This window comes from Pan troglodytes, chromosome X, assembly GCF_028858775.2.
Source record: "Pan troglodytes isolate AG18354 chromosome X, NHGRI_mPanTro3-v2.0_pri, whole genome shotgun sequence".
Lineage (NCBI taxonomy): Eukaryota > Metazoa > Chordata > Mammalia > Primates > Hominidae > Pan > Pan troglodytes.
Genome location: NC_072421.2, coordinates 153177377 through 153203879, shown reverse-complemented (window position 1 = coordinate 153203879; position 26503 = coordinate 153177377). Strand labels below are relative to the sequence as shown.

Sequence of the window (26503 nt, the reverse complement as noted above, 5' to 3'; positions counted from 1 at the left end):
GTTGGGTGGAGTGTTCTGTAGACTAATTAGTTCCAATTAGTCAAGGGTTGAGTTTAAGTCAAGTTTCTTTGTTAGTTTTCTGCATTGGTGATCTGTCTAACACTGTCAGGGGAGTGTTGAACCCACTATGATTGTGTGGTTGTCTAAGTCTTTTCATAGGCCAAGAAGAACTTGTTTTATGAATATGGGTGCTCAATGCTGGGTGCATATATATTTAGAATAGTTAAATCTTCTTCTTGTATTGCATCCTTTATTATTATGTAATGCTGTGTTAGGCTGTTCTTGCATTGCCATAAAGAAACACTTGAGACTGGGTAATTTATAAAGAAAAGAGGTTTAGGATTTCACTGGTGACATTAGCTGGCACTTGCTCTACTCTCTCTAATGGGGAAGCAGTGGAATACAAGAGACTGAACTGTATCTGCCTTTATTTCCGATGGACTCACATTGAACTTTCAATCACAAAATTATAGCAAGGAAAGGAACCCGAACTTTAGTAACACAGCTAGAACAAGCTGCAGCAGCAGTGGCAGCAGCAGGAGAAAAGCTTTAATTTAGTTGATTTTCTGTGGCTATTGGTTGTTTGCTAGTCTCATGGTGATGGAAGCTGCAAAATTTTTTGAAGGGACCAAGAAGCTGCTGAAGGTTTGGTTCTCCTGGTAGCAGCCTGATACAAACGAAGGATGTGGGGATCTTAGCAGTATTCCAAGATCTGAGTGGGACATATTTTTGAAGGATGTGTAATGTTCAATCATATGTGTGACAAAAACTGACAAGCAGGAAGCTTATGTACTCAGTGAGAGTAGCATATTTGTCTCCAAGAGACGTTTCATTTTGAAGACATGTGGTACCACCCTCTTGCTGAAAGCACTGGTTCCCCTGCCGAAGCTTGCTGGGGATTACAGTGGGTTTGACTCTATTCAAAGCTTCTTTTATTCTCATAAGAATTTCATTAAGCCTTTTCACCAAGGGTACCCTAACCAGAATTTCCAGAAAGACATAGAGTTTCTTAATGCAGTTTTCCCAAATGGAGCAGCATATTGTATGGGATATATGAATTCTGACTGTTAGTACTTATATACTCTGGAGTTCCCAGAGAGTTGGGTAATCAGTCAGCCAGATCAAACCCTGGAAATTCTGATGAAGTGAACTTGACCCAGCAGTTACGGACCAGTTCTACGTGAAAGATGGTGTTACTGCAAAGAATGTCACTCATGAGAGTGGAATTTGTGACCTGATTCCAGGTTCTGTCACTGATGACACAATATTTAATCCTTTTGAGCATTTGATAAATGGAATGAAATCAGACAAAACTTATTATTCACATCGCTCCAGAACCAGAATCCTCTTATGTTAGCTTTGAAACAAACTTAAGTCAGACCTCCTATGATGACCTGATCAGAAAAGTTGTGGAACTCTTTAAGCGAGGAAAATTTGTGACGACGTTGTATGTTATTTAGAGGTCTAAATGTTGCACAGTGCTTTCTTTGCCCCAGAAGATTTAAGGTTTTAAGTGTCTTGATTGTCAGAGTGCTATGTTCAATGATTACAATTTTGTTTTTACCTGTTTTGCTAAAAATTTGCAACAGCAAAGTTAAAAAAATGAAGAAAAAATACAAAAAGAGAACACACATAGAGGGTGGTGGATGCTTTCTAGTTGTTGATACTGGGGGCAGTGCTTTCCATAACCACCACCTTGTACTTACAGAAAGCCCTAGATGTAATGATAGTGTAATCATTTTGAACTGTATGCATTATATCAAGGAGTTAGATGTCTTGAATGAATGCTTTCTTCTGTGTTTAGGTATTCTCTGCCACTCTTGCTGTGAAATTCAAATGCATGTAGAAAAAAACTTTATTAAATGAAACTTTACAACACTCATGAAAGCAATTCAATTTGGTTTATGCACAGCATAATATTTCTCCAGGTATCATCCAAAATTCCCCACAGACAAGGCTTTCGTCCTCTTTAGGTATTAGCCTCAGCTAACCATCTGGGACTGTTCTATTAAATTGCTGTGAGAATTTTACATTCAGTTACCTCCACTTTCTAGAATGCATTTTTTTTTTTTTGAGACAGAGTCTCGCCCTGTCACCCAGGCTGGAGTGCAGTGGTGCGATCTTGGCTCACTGCAACCTCCACCTCCCATGTTCAAATGATTCTCATGCCTCAGCCTCCGAAGTAGCTGAGATTACAGGTGTGCACCACCATGCCCAGCTAATTTTTATATTTTAGTAGAGAGGAGGTTTTGCCATGTTGTCCAGGCTAGTCTCAAACTCCTGGGCTCAAGCAATCCACCTGCCTCGGCCTCTCAAAGTGCTGGGATTACAGTGTATTATCTTTTTGATGTATTGTTGGATTCAGTTTATTAGTATTCTGTGGAGGATTTAAAAATCTATGTTCATCGAGGATATTGGCCTGTAGTTTTTTGTTTTTACTGTGTCCTTGTCTGGTTTTTGGTTACACTGGCCTTGTAGAATGAGTTAGAAAGAGTGTCCTCTATTTCAATTTTTAGAATACTTTGAAAGAATTGGTATTAATTCTTCTTTAAAGATTTGGTGCAATTCAGTGGTGAAGTCATTCGCTTCTGAATTTTTCTTTGTTGAGAGGCTTATTACTGATTCAATCTCATAACTTGTTATTGGTCTGTTCAGGTTTTCTATTTCTTCTTGATTCACATCCTTGTAGGTTGTATGTACCCAAGAATAATCAATCAATTTTCTTCTAGGTTTTCCTATTTCTTAGCCTAGTAGTAGTAGTTCGTAGTAGTAGTTCATAGTAGTCTATGATGATCTTTTGTATTTCTGTGTTATGCGTTATTTATTTGGGTCTTCTCTCTTTTTTTCTTAGTCAGGCTAATGTTTTGTTGATTTTGTTTCTCTCTTTAAAAAAACCTTTTCATTTTGTTGATATTTTGTATTGTTTTTTAGTCTCAGTTTTGTTTATTTTTAATCTGATCTTTATTGTTTCTTTCCTTTTACTAATTCTGAGTTTTTTTGTTTTGATTTTCTGGTTCCTTGAGATACATTGCTAAGTTGTTTTTAGTTTTTTGAGGTAGGTTATTATTGCTATAAATGTGCATCTTAAAACTGTTTTTGCTGTCCATTGGTTTTGGTATGTGTTTCTAATTTCATTTGTTTCAAGGAATTTTAAATTTTTATTCTTAATTTCTTCCTCCTCCCATTGGTTGTTCAAGAGCCTGTTGTTTAATTTCCATGTGTTTGTATATTTTCAAATGTTCCTCTTGTTATTGATTTCATTTTATTACATGTGGTCAGACAAGATACTTGGTATAATTTTGATTAAAAATTTTTTTCTCATACTTGTTTTTTGTCCTAACATATCTTCAAGCCTGGGGAATGTTCCATATGCTAACAAAACAATGTGAATTCTGCAGTTGTTGAAAGAAATGCTCTGTAAATGCTTGTTATGTCCATTTTATATCTGGTCCAGTTTAAATCCTATTATTCTTTGTTGATTTTCAGTCTAGATAATCTGTCCAATGTTGAGAGTGGGGTGTATTATTATATTGGAATCTATCTCTCCCTTTAGATCTAGTAAGGTATGCTTTATATATCTGGGTGGTCCAGTGTTTGGTGCATATATGTTTAGTTGTTATATTCTCTTGCTAAATTGATATGCTTATGATCTAATGTTCTTCTTTGTCTCTTTTTCATCTTTGACTTGATATTTACTTGTCTGATAAAAGTATAGCTACTACTGCTTGCTTTTCATTTTCATTTATGTGAAATATCTTTTTTATAAAAATGTTTACATTTTAGTTATTTTGGGTATAATAGACATAAGTATTCATGGGGTACATGTGACGTTCTGAAATAGGCATATAATGTATAATAATCATACCAGGGTAGTTGGAATATCCATCACCCGAAGCACTGATCATTTATTTGTGTTAGGAACATTCCAATCTCACTCTTTTTATTATTTTAAAATACAGAGTAAATTATTTTTGACTATAATCACCCTGTTGAGCTATCAAATGTTAGATGTTATTCATTCTATCTATTTTTGTGCACCCATTAACCATCCTCATTTCCCCTCCACTACCCTTCCCAGCCTCTGATAATCATTATTCTACTCTCTGTGTCTACGAGTTCAATTGTTTTAATTTTTAGCTACATGTGAGTGAGAACTTGTGAAATTAGTCTTTCTGTGCCTGGCTTATTTCACTTAACATAATGTCTTCCAGTTCCATACATGTTGTTGCAAATGACAGGATTTTATTCTTTTTCACAACTGAATAATATTCTATTTTGCATATATGTACTACACTTTCTTTGTCCATTTTATTCATATATGTACACTTAGGTTGATTCCAAATCTTACCTATTGCAAATAGGGCTGCAATGAATATGGGAGTGTAGATATCTCTTCAATATCCTGATTACCTCTTTTTAGATATATATTTAGCAGTGGAAATGCTGTATCATATGGTAGTTCTATTTTAAGTTTTTCTGAGAAACCTCCATATTGTTCTCAATAGTGGCTGTCCTAATTTACATCCCTGCCAACAGTGTATGTGGGTTTCACTTTCTTCACATCCTTGCCAACATTTGTTACTGCCTGTCTTTTGGAAAAAAGACATTTTAATTGGGTGAGATGATATCTCATTGTGGTTTTGATTAGGATTTCTCTGATTATTGACGAAATTGAGCATTTTTTTCATATACTTCTTAGCCATTTGTATACCTTCTTTTGAGACTTGTCTATTCAGATCATTTGCCCATTTTGAAGCTGGATTATTAGATTTTTTCCTATTGAGTTGTTTGAGCTCTTTATGTAGTCTAGTTATTACTCCTTTGTCAGATAGGTTACTTGCAAATACTTTCTCCCATTCTGTGGGTTTCTCTTCACTTTGTTGACTGTTTCCTTGGCTGTGAAGAAGCATTTTCGCTTGATGTAATCCCACTAGTCTATTTTTGCTTTGGTTGCCTGTGCTTCTAAGGTATTACTCAAGAAATCTTTGCCCAGATCTATGTCCTGGTAGGTTTCCTCAATGTTTTCTTTTACTAGTTTCATAATTGCAGGGCTTAGATTTAAGTCTTTAATCCATTTTGATTTGATTTTTATATGTGGCAAAAGATAAGGGTCTAGTTTCTTTCTTCTACATAGAGATATCTAGTTTTCCCAGCACCATTTGTTCAAGAGACTGTCTTTCCCCCAATATATGTTCTTGACACTTTTGTTAAAACGGAGTTTACTGTAAATGTGTGGATTAAGTTCTGCGTTCTGCATTCTGTTCCATTGGTCTATGTATCTGTTTTTATGCCAGCACCATGTTGTTTTGGTAACTAAATCTCTGTAGTATAATTTGAAGTCTGGTAATGTGATTTCTCCAGTTTTGCTCTTTTTCCTTAGGATGATTTTGGCTAGTCTAGGTCTTTTGTGGCTCCATATAAATTTTAGAATTTTTTTTCTATTTCTGTGAAGAATGTCGTTGGTATTTTCATAGGGATTGCCTTGAATTTGTAGATTGCTTTGGGTAGTATGGACATTTTAACAATATTGATTTTTCTGATCTATGAGCATGGGATATATTACAATTTTTGTTCTCTTCAATTTCTTTTATCAATGTTTTATAGTTTTAATTGTAGATTTCCTTCACTTCTTTGGTTAAGTATATCCCTAGGTACTTTATTTTATTTTATTTTATTTGTAGCTATTATAGATGGGATTATTTTCTTGATTTCTTTTGTATATCATTTACAGTTAATATATGGAAATGCTACTGACTTTTTTTTTTTTTTTTTTTTGACGGAGTTTCGCTCTGTCGCTCAGGCTGGAGTGCAGTGGCGCGATCTCGGCTCACTGAAAGCTCCGCCTCCCGGGTTCACGCCATTCTCCTGCCTCAGCCTTCGGAGTAGCTGGGACTACAGGCGCCCGCCACCAAGCCCGGCTAATTTTTTGGTATTTTTTTAGTAGAGACGGGGTTTCACCATGTTAGCCAGGATGGTCTCGATCTCCTGAGAGTTTTTATCATGAAGGGATGTTGAATTTTATCAAATACTTTTTCAGCATCAGTTGAAAAGATCATATGGTATTTGTTCTACATTCTGTTGATATAATGTATCACACTGATTGATTTGCATATGTTGAACCATTCTTTACCCCTGGGTTGATCCCACTTTGTTATAGTGAATAATCTTTTTAATGTGTTGTTGAATTTGTTTTACTAGGATTTTGTTGAGGACATGTGCATCTGTGTTCATCAGAGATATACTGGCCTGTAGTTTTCTTTTTTGGTTGTGTCTTTAGTTTTGGTATCAGGGTAATACCGGCCTCATAGCATGAGTTTGAAAGTAATCTCTCCTCCTCAATTTTTTGGAATAGTTTGATTATGTTTGGTATTAGTTCTTCTTTAAATGTTTGGTAGAATCCAACAGTTAAGCCATTGGGTCCTGAGCTTTTCTTTGATGAGAGACGTTTTATTATGGCTTTGATCTCATTACTTGTTATTGGTCTATTCAGGTTCTGGATTTCTTCATGGTTCCATCTTGCTAGGTTGTATGTGTGTAGGAATTTATCAATTTCTTCTAGGTTTTTCAATTTATTGGCATATAATTGCTCAAAATAGTCTCTAATGATCCTTTGAATTACTACAGTATAAGTTATAATGTCTCCTTTTTCTTATTTTATTTATTTGAATCTTATCTCTTTTCCTTAATCTGGCTAAAGTTTTGTCAATTTTGTTTATTTTTGTAAAAAAGCCAGCTTTTTGTTTTGTTGATCTTTTGTATTGCTTTTTGGTTTCAATTTCATTTATTTTTGCTCTGATTATTATGATTTCCTTTCTTCTACATATTTTGCATATGATTTGCTCTTGCTTTTATAATTCTTTAAGATGCATTTTAAAATTGGCTATTTGTCGTTTTTCTACTTATTTGATGTAGGACTTATTGCTATAAACTTTCCTTTTAGTACTGCTTTCTCTGTGTCCCATAGATTTTGGTTTGTTATGTTTGCATTTTCATTTGCTTCAATACATTTTAAAATTTCATTACTAACTTCTTCATTGACCCACTGGTAATTTAAGAGCATATTGTTTTATTTCCGTGTGTTTGCATGGTTCCTAAAGTTCTTGTTATTGATGTCTAGTTTTATTTTATTGTGGTCAGATACTTGATACTATCTTAGTTTTACTGAGGTTTTTAAGACTTGTTTTGTGGTTTAACATAGGTCTGTCCTTGAGAATGATCCATGTTCTCAGAAGAAAGTGTATTCTGCAGCTCTTGGATAAAACGTTGTGTAAAGATTTATGAGATCCTTTTGATTTATTATGCAGATTAAGTTCAATATTTCTTTGCTGATTTTCTATCTGGATGATCTGCCCAATGCTGAAAGCTGTGTGTTAAGGTCTCCAGCTATTATTGTATTGGAGGAGTCTATCTCTCTCTTAAAACTCTAATAAAATTTGCTTTCTGTGTCTGAGTGCTCCAGTGTTGGGTGCATATATATATTTACAGTTATTATATTCTCTTGCTGAAGTGACCTGTTTATCATTATATAATGACCTTTTTAGTCTGTTTTTATAGTTTTTGTCTTGAAATCTATTTTATCTGATAAAAAGTATAGGTATTTGTGCTCCTTTTTTGGTTTTTATTTTCATAGAATATCTTTTTCCAGCCCTTTATTTTCAGTCTGTGTGTATCTATACAGGTAAAATGAGTTTCTTGTAGGTACCATATAGTTGGGTCTTTTAAAAAATTCATTCAAGATTTTAGTTCACTTACATTCAATGTTATTGATAGGCAAAGACTTACTATTGCTATTTTGTTTTTTGTTTTCTGGCTGTTTAGTGTTCCTCTCTCCCTCCCCCCCTCCCTCCATCCCCTCCCTCCCTCCCTCTCTTTTCCCCTTCCTCTTCCCCTTCCCCTCCTTCTCCTTCCCCTTCTCCTTCTCCTTCCCCTTCTCCTTCCCCTTCCCCTTCTCCTTCTCCTTCTTCTGCTTCTCCTTCTCCTTTCTTCCTTCCTTCCTTCCTTCTTTGTGTAAAAGAGATTTTCTCTGGTAGTAGGTTTTAATTTCTTGCTTTTTATTTATTGTGTAGCTGTAGATTTTTTGGTTTGAGGTACCATGAGTCTTGAAATAACATCTTATAACCAATCATTTTAAACTGATGACAACTAAACTGTGATTACAGAAAAGCACAACAAATAAACAAAGAAGGAAAGTGAACACTAATAAAAACTATACACTTTAACACCATCCCCTCCCAGATTTTTAATTTTTGTTGTTTATAGTTATGACTTTTAATACTATCTCTTAAAACATTGTTGTAGTTATTATTTTTATAGGTTTGTCTTTTAGTCTTCCTACTCAAGATGTGAGTGGTTTACACACCATTACAGTGTTAGATTATTCTATATTTGTCTGCGTACTTACTACTACCGGTGAGTTTTGTATGTTCATATGACTTCTTATTGCTTATTAGGATCCTTTTCTTTAAGATTGAAGAACTCTCTTTAGCAATTTTTTTGTAGCACATGTGTGTACTTGATGAATTCCCTTAGTTTTTTTTGGTCCAAGAAAGTCTTCATTTCTCCTTTATGTTTGAAGGATATTTTTGCTGGATATAATATTCTAGGATAAAAGTTTTTTCCTTCAGCACTTTGAATATGTCATAGCAGTCTCTTGTAGCCTGCAAGGTTTCCACTGAGACATCTGCTGCCAGACATATTGCTACTTCTTTATGCTATATTTGTTTCTTTTCTATTGTTGCTTTTAGGATTATGTTTTCATCTTTGACCTTTGGGAGCTTAATTACTAAATGCCTAGAGGTTGTCTCATTTAGTTTAACCCTGCCTGGTTTTATGTGACCTTCTTGTACCTGAACACCGATATCTTTCTCTAGGTTTGGAATGCTCTTTGTTATTATTTCTTTGAATTAACTTTTTACCCCAGTTTCTCTCTCTACCTCCTCTCTAAGACAAGTATATCTTAAATTTGCCCTTTTGAGGCTATTTTCTACATCTTGTAGCCATGCTTCACTTTTTTTATTGTTTTTTTTTTTCTTCTCTGTGTTTTCTTATAGCCTCTGTTTGACCTTACTAATTCTTTCTTCTGCTTGATCAATTCTGCTGTGGAGAGACTCTGGTGCATTTTTCAGTGTGTCAATTGAATATTTCTGCTCTAGAACTTTTGCTTGATTTTCAAAAATTATTTCAATCTCTTTGTTAAATTTCTTTGATAGGATTCTGAATTCCTTCTCTGTGTTATCTTGAAGTTTGTTGAATTTCCTCAAAACAGTTATTTTGAGCTGGATGCAGTGACTCATGCTTATAATCCCAGTACTATGGGAGGCCAAGATGGGAAGGTTGCCTGAGAACTGGAGTTTGAGCCAGTCTGGGCAACATAGCAAGACCCTATGTCTACAAAATTTTAAAAAAATGTTAGCCAGGCATGGTGGTGTGTACCTCTAGTCTCAGCTACTCGGGAGGGTGAGGTGGGAGGATCATTTGAGCCCAGGAGTTCGAGACTACAGTGAACTATTATCACACCACTGTACTCCAGCCTAGGTGGCAGAGCAATACACCCCCCCTCCCCTGCCAAAAAAAGCAGCTATTTTGAATCCTTTGCTGAAATGTCACATAGCTCTGTTATTCTGGGATTTGTCACTGGTGCCTTATTTAGTTTGTTTGGTGAGGTCATGTTTTCCTACATGTTCTTGATGCTTGTGAATATTCATCAATTAGGTATTTATTCTAGTCTTCACAGTCTGGCCTTGTATGTACTTGTCCTTCTTGAGAAGGCTTTCCAGGAATTCAAAGGGTTGTGATCTAAGTCTTTGGTCATTGCAACCATATCTGCACTAGGGGGCTCCCTAACCCCAGCAATGCTGCAACTTTTGCAGGCTCTTACTGCCTTGGTGCACTTGGACGAGATCCAGGAGAATTCTCCAGGCAGTCTCTAGTTCTCTTCCTTCACTTTCCCCCAACAGAAGGAGTCTCTCTCTCTGTCTCCATGCTGGTATGCCTGGAGTTGGGGAAAGGGTGATGCAAGCAATACTCTGGCCACCACAGCTGAGACCGCGCTGGATCACACCTGAAGTCAACATAGTACTGGGTCTCGCCCAAGGACCATGATGATACTGCCTGGCTAACACTGATGTTTATTCAAGTCCCAAGGGCTCATTATTCCACAGGTGGTGAATCCTGCCAGGACTGGGTCTTTCTCTTCAGTGCAGTAGGTTCCCTTCTGGCCCAGGGTGGGTCTAGAAATGCTATCCAGGAACTAGGGCCTGGAATCAGGGGCTTCAGGAATCTGCTTTGTGCTTTATTTAACTGTGGCTTTCCTGGTACCCATGTTGCAAGACAAAGTCCTCTGTGTTCTTCCCTCTCCTTATGGAAGCAGGAGTCACTCCCTGAGTTGCACTGCCTGGAGTTGGGGGAGGGTTGACACAAGCACTCCCTTGGCTGCCACAGCTAATGTCTCACTGGTTCATATGCACTCCCATTCCACTGGCTCTGAGCACAGTGCAGCACCTGAAATTGCTCAAGGGCTGCAGTTCTTGTAGCCTGACTGCCTTTTAAACCTATTGAGGAGCGAAGGGTACTTTAATTGGCCAGCGGTGGAGCTAGCCAAAACTTGGGTTTTTATCACTGGGGCAGAGAATTCCCTTTTGGCTGGGGCTAGTTTAAATGCTCCCTCCATGGGCACTGGAAGGATTCTGCTCTGTGTTGTGTTCTGCTGTAACAGGGCAGCATTGGAACTCAGTGTGGGAACTCAGTGCCACAATCACTTCTTTATTGCTTCCCCAAGCACACAAATTCTCTCTTCGTGTGCTGCTGGGGGATGGAGAAGGGGTGGTGTAGGCAATGTAAGACTGTATTTTATATCTTTTGCAGTGCCTCTTTTCTTGATATTATTTTAAAACCAGGTACTATAATTGCTCACCTGATTTTTGGTTCTTATGAAGATGCTTTCTTGCATGGATAGTCATTTAATTTGGTTTTCCGGTAGGAGGATGATTGCTGGAGGGTTATATTTGGCTATCTTGTTCTGCCTTCTCAAGCTGTTTAAAATATATTTTTTCAACTCTTCCCATTTAGTCTGTGTCTTCCTGGTGATGAGAGTTTCTTTTAGGTAGCATCCAGGTGGGTCTTTAAAAAATTCCTTCAGCCAGTCTATATCTTTTAAGTGGGGAATTTAATCCATTTACATCCAAGGTTATTATTGGTAGATGAGGACTTATGTTATTTTATTGATTTTTTTCTGGTTGTTTTGTATATCCTTTGTTCTTTACTTCTCTTATTGTTTATTTTTGTGGTTGGGTGGTTTTCTGTAGTTATAAAGTTTGATTGTTTTCTCTGTGTGTCATCTCTACTAGTGAGTTTTGCAGTTTTGCATGTTTTCATAATGGTGGTTATGGTCTTTTGATTTCTAGAAGTCAGATTCCCTTGAGCATTTCTTTTAATACTGGTCTAGTGTTGATGTGCTCCTTTAATTTTTGTTTATCAAAGATTTTATTTCTTCTTCATTTCTGAAGGATAGCTTTGCTGTGTATATTATTCTTTCCTGGCAGTTTCTTTTTCCAGTATTTTGAAAATATCATCCTATCCTCTTCTGGCCTGTGAGATTTTTTGCTGAGAAAGCCACTATTAGTCTAATGAGGGTTCCTTTATATGTGACTTGATGTTCTTCTCTTGCTGTTTTTAGAATTATTGCTTTGTCTTTAACTTTCAACAATTTGAACATTATGTGGCTTGCAGAGAATCTGCTTAGGTTTAATCTGTTTGGCAACCTTTGAGTTTCCTGGTTCAGGATGGCCATCTCCCAAGGCTTGTGAAGTTTTCAGCTATTATTTCATGAAACATATTTATACACCTTTTCCCCTCCCTTCTTTTTATGGAATGTCAATAATTTGAATATTTGTTTGCTTAATACTGTCCCATACATTATTCTCTTTTTTTTTTTTTTTTTTTTTTTTGTCTACCTCTGTTATTTGAAAACACCTGTCTTTAAGTTCAGAAGTTCCTCTAAACTCCTTTCTTCTGCTTGGTCTTATCTGTTGTTGAAGCCCTCAATTGTCTTTTTTTAAATTTTATTCATTGAATTCTTCACCTCTGGGATTTCTGTTTTGTTCATTTTTATGATATCTATCGCTGTGTTGAATTTGTCATTCAAGACATGAATTATTTTCCTGATTTTTTGTATTGTCTACCTGTATTCTCTTATATCTCATTGAGGTTTCTTAAGATTATAATTTTGAATTTTTTTCTGACATTTTATATATTTCCTTATGATTGGGGTCTGTTACTGGAGAATTATTATGTTCCCTTGGAGGTGTCATGTTTCTATGCTTTTTCATGTTTGATGTGTCCCTATATCAATTTGTACACATCTGGTGGAAAAGTCACCTCTTCCAATTTTATGGAGTAGGTTTTGTAGGGAAAGATATATTCATATAGATGAGTCTTGAGGTCTTGAATAAGATATAATCTTATTCATATAGATCAGGTCAGTGGGGTGTGTTGGGTTGGTTCTAGGTGGATGCAGTCATATAGTCTCCATGTAGTTTCTTTAGCTGTAATCCACACCGGTGATGTTTGCAAGGGTCTCATTTGGTCTAGGCTAAGAGAGTTTGTACTGGCAGTACTGGTGTGGCTTTGCTTTTTTAGAAACAGCTCATCAGGCTGTTTCTCAGGTCAGTGGTGAGGTGTGCACATGGCGGGTCAGCCAACTTAGAGTCTGACTCCCTGGGGATGGAGCTACAGGGTTGTTTCTCCGGCTGGGGGCATGAACCCATGGTTGCTTACCAGCCTCAGACTGGGCATAGCCTATGGGACTGTTTCTCAGGCCCAAAAGATGGCCATACAGTTTACTTCATTTTTGGTCATGTTAAGCTTTTAAATACCAATGAAAAATATAGTTGGAGATATCCAGAAGGCATGTGAGGATAATACGTTTGAACTTCAAGGTAAGATCTGGGTAGCAGTCATTAAAAGAAAATTCACATGGTAGTTGAAGTTATAGGATTACATAAAATAATCTAAAAACAACATACAGTGTGGGGGGCTTCAGAGTGTGTGTGTGTGCATATGTGTGTGTACACACAGTCTTGCTTTGTTTTTAATTGGTTTTGAATGTCTTCGGTTAGGACACACACTGTAATTCAAACACAGTCTTTACCATTCCCTATTTTCTTATACCTGGAAAACTTATTAAAGTTATTTTACCTGTTTGACCTCTGGAAATAACTTGTGTTTTCAATTTCTGGTGTAGCAAGAAAAGCAGTGGACTTTTTATCACTTAACATTAAAAATGGATTTTAACCTAAAATATTTTTAACATTATTTTAAATCACCAGAAAAATTGATTTTTAAATATCTTGATGTACAGTTTTATGAATTTTAACACATGTATGGAGACATGTTATCACTACTACATCAGGACATATAATAATTTTAACATAAAACTTCCTCATTCTACCACTTTATAGTCATCCCTCCTCCCACCCATAAATGCTGGCAACCTGTTCTATTTCTATATCTTTTTTTTTTTTTTTTTTTTTTTGAGACAGAGTCTCACTCTTTCGCCCAGGCTGGAGTGCAGTGGCACGATCTCAGCTCACTGCAAGCTCCACCTCCCGGGTTCACGCCATTCTCCTGCCTCAGCCTCCCGAGTAGCTGGGACTACAGGCGCCCGCCACAATGCCTGGCTAATTTTTTTTGTATTTTTATTAGAGATGGGGTTTCACCATGTTAGCCGGGATGGTCTCAATCTTCTGACCTCGTGATCCACCCGCCTCGGCCTCCCAAAGTGTGTTCTATATCTTTATAGTCTTGCTTTTTCAGAACGTTATATAAATGACATAATGCAGTATGCAGTCTTTTGAGACTGGCTTTTTTATGCAACATAATGTCTTTAAGAGTCATCCAAATTGTTGTGTGTATCAATAGTTTGGGCTTTGTATTCTGAGTAGTATTCCATTGTGTGGTTGTGCCACAGTTTATTCATGTATTCACTTATTGAAGGACATTTGGATTCTTTCTAGTTTGGGGCAATTATGAATAGTGCAGGTATAAACATTGGTGTTCAGACATAAGTTTTCATTTCTCTAGGACAGAAACTCAGGAATGGAATTGCTGAGTCACATGGTAAGTCTATGTTTAACTTTGTAGGAAACTACCAAACCATTTTGTAGAGTGGATGCACCATTTTTTATTCCCCTAGTAATGTATGACAGACCCAGTTGCCCAGCACTTGATATTGTCAATTTTAAAAAAAAAAATTAAAACATCATATTGTACCCCATAAATGTATAATGTATACTATTATTATTGTTTGCTAATTAAAAATTTTAAGATGTTTCTTTCTTGCTATAAGAGAAAAAGATGCTTTTTTAATAGAAGGAAATATCCCAGAAACAGATAAAATGTAAAGTAAAATCATTCATTCTCTTCCCAACCACGAGGAAATTGCTAATGGTTTCAAGTGTATCCTTCCAGAGTATTAACTCATTCATGAGCATATATAGATGTATACGACTATCCTTTTGTTACTTTAAAAATTCAAGTGGTATAAGAGAATACGGTTCTGCATATAAATGTGCATTGTACATTTTTATTTCTATGGTCTATTTTGAGTTAATTTTTGTATAAGGTATGAGGTTAAGCTTGAGGGCTTTTTGTTTTGTTTTCTCATTTGCATATTGATGTAACATTGTTGCAACATCATTTGTTGTTCCTCCACTAAATTGCTTTTGCATCTTTGCCAAAAATCAATTGACCCCTAATTGTGTGGGCATACTTATGGTCTCATTTTGCTCCATTGATCTATTTGTCTATCCCTTTGCCAGAACCACACTGTTTTGATTACTGTAGCTTTATAGTAATTTTTTTTTTGAGATGGAGTCTCACTCTGTCACCCAGGCTGGAGTGCAGTGGTGTAATCTCAGCTCACTGAAACCTCTGCCTCCTGGGTTCAAGCAATTCTCCTGCCTCAGCTTCCCGAGTAGCTGGGACTACAGGCACCCACCACCACGCCCAGCTAATTTTTGTATTTTTAGTAGAGACAGGGTTTCACCATGTTGGCCAGGATGGTCTCGATGTCCTGACTTTGTGATGCGCCCGCCTCGGTCTCCCAAAGTGCTGGGATTACAGGCGTGAGCCACCATGCTTGGCCAGTAATTCTTTATTTTTATTTTTATTTATTTTTTTACTTATTATTTTATTATTATACTTTAAGTTCTAGAGTACATGTGCAAAACATGCAGGTTTATTACATATGTATACATGTGCCATGTTGGTTTGCTGCACCTATTAACTCATCATTTACATTAGGTATTTCTCCTAATGCTATCCCTCCCCCATGCTCCCACCCAACGACAGGCCCTGGTGTGTGATGTTCCCCGCCCTGTGTCCAAGTGTTCTGATTGTTCAATTCCCACCTATGAGTGAGAATATGTGGTGTTTGGTTTTCTGTCTTTGCGATAGTTTGCTGAGAATGATGGTTTCCAGCTTCATCCATGTCGCTACAAAGGACATGAACTCATCCTTTTTTATGGCTGCATAGTATTCCGTGGTGTATATGTGCCACATTTTCTTAATCGAGCCTCTCATTGACAGACATTTGGGTTGGTTCCAAGTCTTTGCTATTGTGAATAGTGCCACAATAAACATACGTGTACATGTGTCTTTATAGTAGCATGATTTATAACCTTTTGGGTATATACCCAGTAATGGGATCGCAGGGTCAAATGGTATTTCTAGTCCTAAATCCTTCAGGAATTGCCACACTGTCTTCCACAACGGTTGAACTAGTTTAGGCTCCCACCAACAGTATAAAAGCATTCCTATTTCTCCACATCCTCTCCAGCACCTGTTGTTTCCTGACTTTTTAATGATCGCCATTCTAAATGGTGTGAGATGGTATCTCATTTTGGCTTTGATACACATTTCTCTGATGACCACTGATGATGAGCATTTTTTCATGTGTCTGTTGGCTGCATAAATGTCTTCTTTTGTGAAGTGTCTGTTCATATCCTTCACCCTCTTTTTGATGGGGTTGTTTGAATTTTTCTTGTAAATTTGTTTAAGTTCCTTGAAGATTCTGGATATTAGCCCTTTGTCAGAGGGGTAGATTGTAAAAATTTTCTCCCATTCTGTAGGTTGCCTGTTCACTCTGATGGTAGTTTCTTTTGCTATGCAGAAGCTCTTTAGTTTAATTAGATCCCATTTGTCAATTTTGGCTTTTGTTGCCATTGCTTTTGGTGTTTTAGTCATGAAGTCCTTGCCCATGCCTATGTCCTGAATGGTATTGCCTAGGTTTTCTTCTAGGGTTTTTATGGTTTTAGGTCTAACATTTAAGTCTTTAATCCATCTTGAATTAATTTTAGTATAAGGTGTAAGGAAGGGATCCAGTTTCAGCTTTCTCCATATGGCTAGCCAGTTTTCCCAGCACCATTTATTAAACAGGGAATCCTTTCCCCATTTCTTGTTTTTGTCAGGTTTGTCAAAGATCAGATGGTTGTAGATGTGTGGTGTTATTTCTGAGGGCTCTGTTCTGTTCCATTGGTCTATATCTCTGTTTTTGTACCAGTACCATGCTGTTTTGGTTACTGTGGCCTTGTAGTACAGTTTGAAGTCAGGTAGCGTGATGCCTCCAGCTTTGTTCTCTTGGCTTAGGATTGTCTTGACAATGTGGGCTCTTTTTTGGTTCCATATGAACTTTAAAGTATTTTTTTCCAATTCTGTGAAGAAAGTCATTGGTAGCTTGATGGGGATGGCACTGAATCTCTAAACTACCTTGGGCAGTATGGCCATTTTCACGATATTGATTCTTCCTATCCATGAGCATGGAATGTTCTTCCATTTGTTTGCGTCCTCTTTTATTTCATTGAGCAGTGGTTTGTAGTTCTCCTTGAAGAGGTCCTTAACATCCTTTGCAAGTTGGAGTCCTAGGATTCCCAAATTCCTAGTTGGATTTTATTCTCTTTGAAGCAATTGTGAATGGGAGTTCCCTCATGATTTGGCTCTCTGTCTGTTATTGGTGTATAAGAATGCTTGTGATTTTTGCACATTGATTTTGTATCCTGTGACTTTGCTGAAGTTGCTTATGAGCTTAAGGAGATTTTGGGCTGAGACGATGGGGTTTTCTAAATATACAATCATGTCATCTGCAAATAGGGACCATTTGAATTCCTCTTTTTCTAATTGAATACCCTTTATTTCTTTCTCTTGCCTGATTGCCCTGGCCAGCACTTCCAACACTATGTTGAATAGGAGTGGTGAGAGAGGGCATCCCTGTCTTGTGCCAGTTTTCAAAGGGAATACTTCCAGTTTTTGCTCATTCAGTATGATACTGGCTGTGGGTTTGTCATAAATAGCTCTTATTATTTTGAGATACGTTCCATCAATACCTAGTTTATTGAGAGTGTTTAGAATGAAGGGCTGTTGAATTTTGTCCAAGGCCTTTTCTGCATCTATTGAGATTATGATGTGGTTTTTGTCATTGGTTCTGTTTATGTGATGGATTATGTTTATTGATTTGCATATGTTGAACCAGCCTTGCATCCCAGGGATAAAGCCAACTTGATATTGGTGGATAAGCTTTTTGATGTGCTGCTGGATTCAGTTTGCCAGTATTTTATTGAGGATTTTCGCATCAGCGTTCATCAGGGATGTTGGTCTGAAATTCTCTTTTTTTGTTGTGTCTCTGCCAGGCTTTGGTATCAGGATGATGCTGGCCTCATAAAATGAGTTAGGGAGGATTCCCTCTTTTTCTATTGATTGGAATAGTTTCAGAAGGAATGGTACCAGCTCCTCCTTGTACCTCTGGTAGAATTCAGCTGTGAATCCGTCTGGTCCTGGACTTTTTTTGGTTGGTAGGCTATTATTGCCTCAATTTCAGAGCCTGTTATTGGTCTATTCAGGGATTCAACTTCTTCCTGGTTTAGTCTTGGGAGCGTGTATGTGTCGAGGAATTTATCCATTTCTTCTAGATTTTCTAGTTTATTTGTGTAGAGGTGTTTGTAGTATTCTCTGATGTTTGTTTGTATTTCTGTGGGATGGGTGGTGATATCCCCTTTATCATTTTTTATTGCATGTATTTGATTCTTCTCTCTTTTCTTCTTTATTAGTCTTGCTAGCAGTCTATCAATTTTGTTGATCTTTTAAAAAAACCAGCTCCTGGATTCACTGATTTTTTGAAGGGTTTTTTTGTGTCTCTATCTCCTTCAGTTCTGCTCTGATCTTAGTTATTTCTTGCTTTCTGCTAGCTTTTGAGTTTCTTTGCTCTTGCTTCTCTAGTTTTTTTTAATTGTGTTGTTAGGTGTCGATTTTAGATCTTTCCTGCTTTCTCTTGTAGGTATTTAGTGCTATAAATTTCCCTCTACACACTGTTTAAATGTGTCCCAGAGATTCTGGTATGTTGTGTCTTTGTTCTCATTGGTTTCAAAGAACATCTTTATTTCTGCCTTCATTTCATTATGTACACAGTAGTCATTCAGGATCAGGTTGTTCAGTTCCCATGTAGTTGTGCAGTTTTGAGTGAGTTTTTTAATCCTGAGTTCTAATTTGATTCCACTGTGGTCTGAAAGACAGTTTGTTGTGATTTCTGTTCTTTTACATTTGCTGAGGAGAGCTTTACTTCCAACTATGTGGTCAATTTTGGAATAAGTGTGATGTGGTGCTGAGAAGAATGTGTATTCTGTTGATTTGGGGTGGAGAGTTCTGTAGATGTCTATTAGGTCCACTTGGTGCAGAGCTGAGTTCAAGTCCTGGATATCCTTTTTAACCTTCTGTCTTGTTGATCTGTCTAATGTTGACAGTGGGGTGTTAAAGTCTCCCATTATTATTGTGTGGGAGTCTAAGTCTCTTTGTAGGTCTCTAAGGACTTGCTTTATGAGTCCGGGTGCTCCTGTATTGGGTGCATATATGTTTAGAATAGTTAGCTCTTCTTGTTGAATTGATCCCTTTACCATTATGTAATGGCCTTCTTTGTCTCTTTTGATCTTTGTTGGTTTAAAGTCTGTTTTATCAGAGACTAGGATTGCAGGCCCTGTTTTTTTTTTTTTTTTTTTTTTTTGGTTTCCATTTGCTTGGTAGATCTTCTTCCATCCCTTTATTTTGAGCCTATGTTTGTCTCTGCACATGACATGGGTCTCCTGAATACAGCACACTGATGGGTCTTGACTCTTTATCCAGTTTGCCAGTCTGTGTTGTTTAATTGGAGCATTTAGCCCATTTACATTTAAGGTTAATATTGTTATGTGTGAATTTGATCCTGTCATTATGATGTTAGCTGGTTATTTTGCCCATTAGTTGATGCAGTTTCTTCCTAGCATCGATGATCTTTAGAATTTGGCATGCTTTTGCAGTGGCTGGTACTGATTGTTCCTTTCCATGTTTAGTGTTTCCTTCAGGAGCTCCTGTAAGGCAGGCCTGGTGGTGACAAAATATCTCAGCATTTGCTTGTCTGTAAAGGATTTTATTTCTCCTTCACTTATGAAGCTTAGTTTGGCTGGACATGCAATTCTGGGGTGAAAATTCTTTAAAAATGTTGAATATTGGACCCCACTCTCTTCTGGCTTGTAGAGTTTCTGCCAAGAGATCCGCTGTTAGTCTGATGGGCTTCCCTTTGTGGATAACCCGACCTTTCTCTCTGGCTGCCCTTAACATTTTTTCTTTCATGTCAACCTTGGTGAATCTGACAATTACATGTCTTGGAATTGCTCTTCTTGAGGAGTATCTTTGTGGTGTTCTCTGTTATTTCCTGAATTTGAATGTTGGCCTGCATTGCTAGGTTGGAGAAGTTCTCCTGGATAATACCCTGAAGAGTGTTTTCCAGCTTGGTTCCATTCTCCCCATCACTTTCAGGTATACCAATCAAACGTAGATTTGGTCTTTTCACATAGTCCCATATTTCTTGGAGGCTTTGTTTGTTTCTTTTTACTCTTTTTTCTCTATACTTCTCTTCTCACTTTATTTCATTAATTTGATCTTCAATCACTGATACCCTTTCTTCCACTTGATTGAATCGGCTACTGAAGCTTGTGTATGCATCATGTAGTTCTTGTGTCATGGTTTTCACCTCCATCAGATCATTTAAGGTTTTCTCTACACTGTTTTTTCTAGTTAGCCATTCGTCTAATCTTTTTTCAACGTTTTTAGCTTCTTTGCGATGGGTTCGAACATCCTCCTTTAGCTCGGAGAAGTTTGTTATTACCGACTTTCTGAAGCCTAGTTCTGTCAGCTCATCAAAGTCATTCTTCATCCAACTTTGTTCCATTGCTGGTGAGTAGCTGTGATCCTTTGGAGGAGAAGGGGCATTCTCATTTTTAGAATTTTCCACTTTTCTGCTCTGGTTTCTCCCCATCTTTGTGGTTTTGTCTACCTTTGGTCTTTGATGATGACCTACAGATGGGATTTTGGTGTGGATGTCCTTTTTGTTGATGTTATTCCTTTCTGTTTGTTAGTTTTCCTTCTAACAGTCAAGTCCCTCAGCTGCAGGTCTGTTGGAGTTTGCTGGAGATCCACTCCAGACCCTGTTTGCCTGTGTATCACCAGTAGAGGCTGCAGAACAGCAAATATTGCAGAACAGCAAATATTGCTGCCTGATCCTTCCTCTGGAAGCTTCGTCTCAGAGGGGCACCCGGCTGTGTGAAGTGTCAGTTGGCCCCTACTGGGAGGTGTCTCCAAGTTAGGCTACGTGGGGGTCAGGGACCCACTTGAGGAGGCAGTCTGTCCGTTTTTAGAGCTCAAAACCATGCTAGGAGAACCACTGCTCTCTTCAGAGCTGTCAGACAGGGACGTTTAAGTCTGCAGAAGTTTCTGCTGCCTTTTGTTCAGCTATGCCCTGCCCCAACAGGTGGAGTTTACAGAGGCACGCACGCCTCCTAGAACTGAGGTGGGCTCCACCCAGTTCAAGCTTCCTGGCCGTTTTGTTTACCTACTCAAGCCTCAGCAACAGTGGACGTTCCTCCCCTAGCCAGGCTTGCCACCTTGCAGTTTGATCTCAGACTAGCGGTGAGCAAGGCTCCGTGGGAGTGGGACCCACTGAGCCAGGCACGGGATATAATCTCCTGGTGTGCCATTTGCTAAGACTGTTGGAAAAGCTTGGTGTTTAGGTGACAGTGTCCCAATTTTCCCAGTACAGTCTGTCACGGCTTCCCTTGGCTAGGAGAGGTAAATCCCCCGACCCCTTGCGCTTCCTGGGTGAGGCAATGCCCCGCCCTGCTTTTGCTCACCCTCCATGGGCTGTCCCCACTGTCCTACTAGTCCCAATGAAATGAACCAGGTACCTCAGTTGGAAATGCAGAAATCACCCGTCTTCTGCATCAATCACACTGGGAGCTGCAGACCAGAGCTGTTCCTATTTGGCCATCCTGGAACGGACCCCAGTAATTCTTAAAATCAGGTAGTATGCATTGAGATGCTTCACAGAACTAGAAAAAACTATTTTAAAATTCACATGAAACCAAAAATAGCCCGATTAGTCAAGGCAATCCTAAGCAAAAGGAACAAAGCTGGAGACATCATGCTATCCATCTTCAAATTATACTACAGGGATAGAGCAACCAACACAGCATGGTACTGGTACAAAAACAGACACATGGACCAACAGAACCGAAGACAGAACTCAGAAATAAGACAGGATACCTACAATTATCTGATCTTTGACAAAGCTGACAAAAACAAGCAATGGAGAAAGGATGCCCTATTCAATAAATGGCGCTGGAATAACTGTCTAGCTATATGAAGAAGATTAAAACTGGACCCCTTCCTTATGCTATATACACAAATTAACTCGAGATGGATAAAGACTTAAATGTAAAACCCCAGACTATAAAAACCCTGGAAGACAACCTAGGCAATACCATTCAGGGCATAGGCATGGGCAAAGATTTTATGATGAAAACACCAAAAGCAATTGCAACAACAACAAAAATTGACAAATGGGATATAATTAAACTAAAGAGCTTCTGCACAGCAAAAGAAACTATCAACAGAGTAAACAGACAACCTACAGAAAGGGAGAACATTTTTGCAAACTATGCATCTGACAAAGGTCTAATATCCAGCATCTATAAGGAACTTAAGCAAATTTACAAGAAAAAAGCAACTTCATAAAAAGTGGGCAAAGGACACTAACACTTTTCAAAAGAAGACATGCATGTGGCCAGCAATCACATTTAAAAAAAAGCTCAATATCACTGATCATTAGAGAAATGCAAATTAAAACTACAATGAGATACCATCTAATACCAGTCAGAATGGCCATTATTAAAAGACATAAAATAACAGAGGCTGGCAAGGTTATAGAGAAAAAAGAACGCTTATACAAATGTATGTAGGAGTGTAAATTATTTCAACCATTGTGGAAGATAATGTAGTCATTCCTCAAAGAGCTAAGGACAGAAATACCATTTGACCCAGCAATACCATTACTGGGTATATACCCAAAGGAATATAAATTGTTCTGTTATAAAGACACATGCATACATATATTTATTGAAGCACCATTCAGAATAGCAAAGACATGGAATCAACCTAAATGCCCATCAATGATAGACTAAAGAAAGAAAATGTGGTGCATATATACCATGGAATGTTATGCAGCCGTAAAAAGAATGAGATTATGTCCTTTGCTAGGACATGGATGGAGCTGGAAGCCATTGTCCTTAGCAAACTAACATTTGTGATGGGCCCTGAGCATCCTTTCAACTTCTTGCTAGGTATGCCAAAAATGCAAAGTCCTGAATACTTTTTTTTTTTTTTGAGATGGAGTTTCGTTCTTGTTGTCCAGGCTGGAGTGCAATGGCGCGATCACGGCTCACCACAACCTCCGCCTCCTGGGTTCAAGCGATTCTCCTGCCTCAGCCTCCTGAGTAGCTGGGATTACAGGCATGCGCCACCATGCCTGGCTAATTTTGTATTTTTAGTAGAGACAGGGTTTCTCCATGTCGGTCAGGCTGGTCTCAAACTCTTGACCTCAGGTGATCCACCTGCCTTGGCTTCCCAAAGTGCTGGGATTACAGGCATGAGCCACTGCGCTTGACCAGTCCTGAATACTTTTTACCTTTGCTGTTTCTCAGGGTTGTGTTTGCAGTGAGCAACCCAGAGTGATGACATTATGTCTCTCCTTTGGACAAAATGCAGGGGTTCACTGTAAAAATGAATACTCCAGTTGTAGTGTTTCTCTCCTATAATGCAACCCATTACATGTGCAAGTATCAATCGAGGAGCCTCATATTTTCTGCCAGCATCCATTGAACAGTAATAGGCTATCTCATTACCTTGTAAGTAGGGTAAAATTGTAGATCCTTCACAGTTCTTGACAGTTTTGAAAATGAGTATAGGTGCAGGCTGTGTTAGTCGATATGAGAAGACTGCTCGGAATCTAATAGTGAACGGTTTCTACCCAGTGATGGACAGACCAGGGTGGGAATAAGGGTCCTCCACTTCTCTAGCTGTTAATGAGGCTAAGAATTGGAAAAAAAAATCCCAATGGTGCTTTGATTATTGTTCATTTACCTCTGGGTGGGAGGATGAAGGCATGTCATGATGGCAATGGGGTGAATGCTGAATCAAAGAACCGACAATACTAAAATACCATCAGCAGTGAGGATATAGAGCTTTGAGCAGAGCAAAACATTAGAAGTTAATTTGTTAGGCTTGAGCAGTTGTTCACTGGAAACCCAAAGTAAATATAAAGCTTTGGTGCAGAACTTAGTTCTCACTGCACTTCCTGATTATTCTCTTCCCCTCTACTCTGATCTTAAGTATTTTAAGAAAAAAATGAAATATGCTGGGAAATTTTGGGAAGAGGAGGGACTAAAAATTTTTATCGCTCTGTTGGATATAAGCAATTCATGATGGGCCCTGAGCATCCTTTCAACTTCTTGCTCGGTATCCCCAAAATGCAGTGTTTCCAAGTCACCATCTTACTTGATCTTGTAGATGTGGCCCAAAACATTGAGGACTGCAGGGTAAAGCTGCAGCAGCATGTGTGGGCACAAAAAGGGTCCCTGGGTCTGGGCCCTTGCTGGTCTCCAGAGGTATATGGGGAAGAGACAGCACCAACTCTGGGTGAAGAAGCCAAAGGAGAAAAAAATAAAAGCCTTCCTGCAACTCAGCCTTACAAAAAGTATGTACAAAAATCTTGCAGTGTACATCATATCTAAGGGTGAAAAAGTGAATGCTTTTTCCCTAAGATCGTGAACAAGGTGGGCTGCCTATTCCTACAATTTCTGTTCAACATAGTACTGGAAATCCTAGCCAGTGTGGTGGGGGAAATAAAGAAATAATGGGCATACTGATTGCAAAAGTAGAAATAAAATTGTTCTTATTCACGAATGACATAATCATCTATGTATAAGGTCTTGAGGAATCTACATAAAAAGCTATTTGAGCGAATAAGTTCACAAGATAAAATATCAATTGTAGTTCTGTGTACTAAGCAATGAACAATTGGGAATTAAAATTTTAGAATACCATTTACAGAAGCATACAAAATCATTAAACATGGATGGATAAATTAAATATGTGTAAAAGTACAATACTTTGTTGAGAGAAATAAAAGAAGATGTAAATAAATGAAAGATATACCATGGTCATGTATCGGAAGACTGAATATTTTACAGATATTGTGTTAGTTTTCTATTATTCTGTAATAAATTAACACAAATTTCAGGACAACACAAATTTATTGTTGTATCGTTTCTGTGACTCTGGAGTTGAGGCTAATTTGTTGTTGTTGTTGTTGCTGTTGTTGTTGTTGTTGTTTATTGAGATGGAGAGACTCGCTCTGTTGCCCAGGCTGGAGTGCAATGGCAAGATCTCGGCTCACCGCAACCTCCGCCTCCCAGGTTCAAGCGATTCTCCTGCCTCAGCTTCCCAAGTAGTGGGGATTACAGGCAAGTGCCACAATGCCCAGCTAATTTTTGTATTTTTAGTAGAGACGGGGTTTCACCATGTTGGCCAGGCTGGTCTGGAACTCGTGACCTCAAGTGATCCGCCCACCTCGGCCTCCCAAAGTGCTGGGATTACAGGCCTGAGCCACAGCGCCCGGCTGCAAATTGGGGGTTTTAAGGGTAATCTGAGAAGCCAATCACATCCAGCTTACTAAAGTAGGACTATGGTAGAAACTTTTGGTTGTAAGATTAATAAGTTTTGGAGAGCTAATGTACAGCATGGTGACTATAGTTAATAATACTTTATTGTTTAGTTGAAAGTCAGTAAAAGAGCAGATTTTTGAGTGCCCTAACTGCACACACACACATGCACATATGTTACATATGGTAACTCTGTGTGGTGATGGATGTATTAATGAATTTGATTGTAGTAATCACTACGCAATGTATACCTATATCAACTCATCACATTGTACACCTTGAATATATGCAATTTGAATTTGTCAATTATACATCAAAATGCTGAGAAAAAGTAGGACTATGAAGTGGAAGCTCATTTAGAGGCCTATGGGAAGCTTTTGTCTCTGTGTATGGTATCACCTCTTTGGGACCTAGCTTTTGATTGTGAATCTAGAGCTGCTTTTGGTCAGCAGGGTCAGCAGTTGGAAAGATGAGCTAAATGCTGAGCAGAGGAAGTGATGACAAATTGGAATCTGTCAGGGACCTTTGCATCTGTTCATCACCATATTTGTGGTATATTTGTATTTTTCAAAGATGGATGCAATAATATATTCCATCTTACATGCTCTTCTGCAATATGACTTGCCACTCCCCAAACAAGAGGTAGAGTCTATTTCTCCATCCCATTGGGCCTGGCACTAACTGTGAATACTTTGACTAGCAGATGATGGTGTAAATGGTACAATACCAGTTCTGGGCACAGCACTTACCTGGCATGAAAATGGATTCCTGCCACTTAGAACACTCACTATTGGAATGCTTCCTCAAAGAATCCAGCTTCCATGCTGTAGAAGCCCTAGCCACATGATGAGGCCACATGTAAGTGCTCTAGTCTATAGCACCAGCTGAATTCCCAGCCAACATCCAGCCATGTGCATGAACCATCTTGGAGGCCCAGTCCAGCTGACTATTTAGAGAAATCCAGCCCCCCGACACCATCTGACAAACTGTAAGACCCACTCAGCTGAACCTAGTCAACTCACAGAACCATTAGAGATAATAATAAATTTTTAAGCCACTAAATCTTGGGACAATTTGCTACATAACAATGGATAATCAGCAGTATCTGACCATGAAGACCCTCCAAGAATTATAGCCATTGTTTTACTTTTACCTCCTAATCACACAGTTTCTTCTAATATGAAACCATTCAAATAAAGGGATTTCAGTAAATGTAGTTTTTGTTGGGAAAAGCTGAGTGTTGGGAGAGAAGCTGAGGCAGGGCTTGCATGTCTGACATAATGTAAAAGTCTTGGAACATGTCCGGGGTCCAGGGTCTAAAACCCCTCGTGGCCTTTGGAACACCAAGCTCTGTGCTAAAGGGTGGAAGGCTACCCTGATGCACCATAATCTAAGCCCAGGGCATAAAACCCCTCGTGGCTTGGATAGAA

The 26503-nt window shown here is 38.3% G+C and overlaps 1 pseudogene; it reads left to right on the top strand.

The window, feature by feature from the left end:
* Nucleotides 1–600: 600 nt before the first annotated feature.
* LOC100611245 (S-adenosylmethionine decarboxylase proenzyme-like) lies at nucleotides 601–1598 on the top strand (annotated as a pseudogene).
* The last annotated feature ends 24905 nt before the right edge of the window (nucleotides 1599–26503 follow it).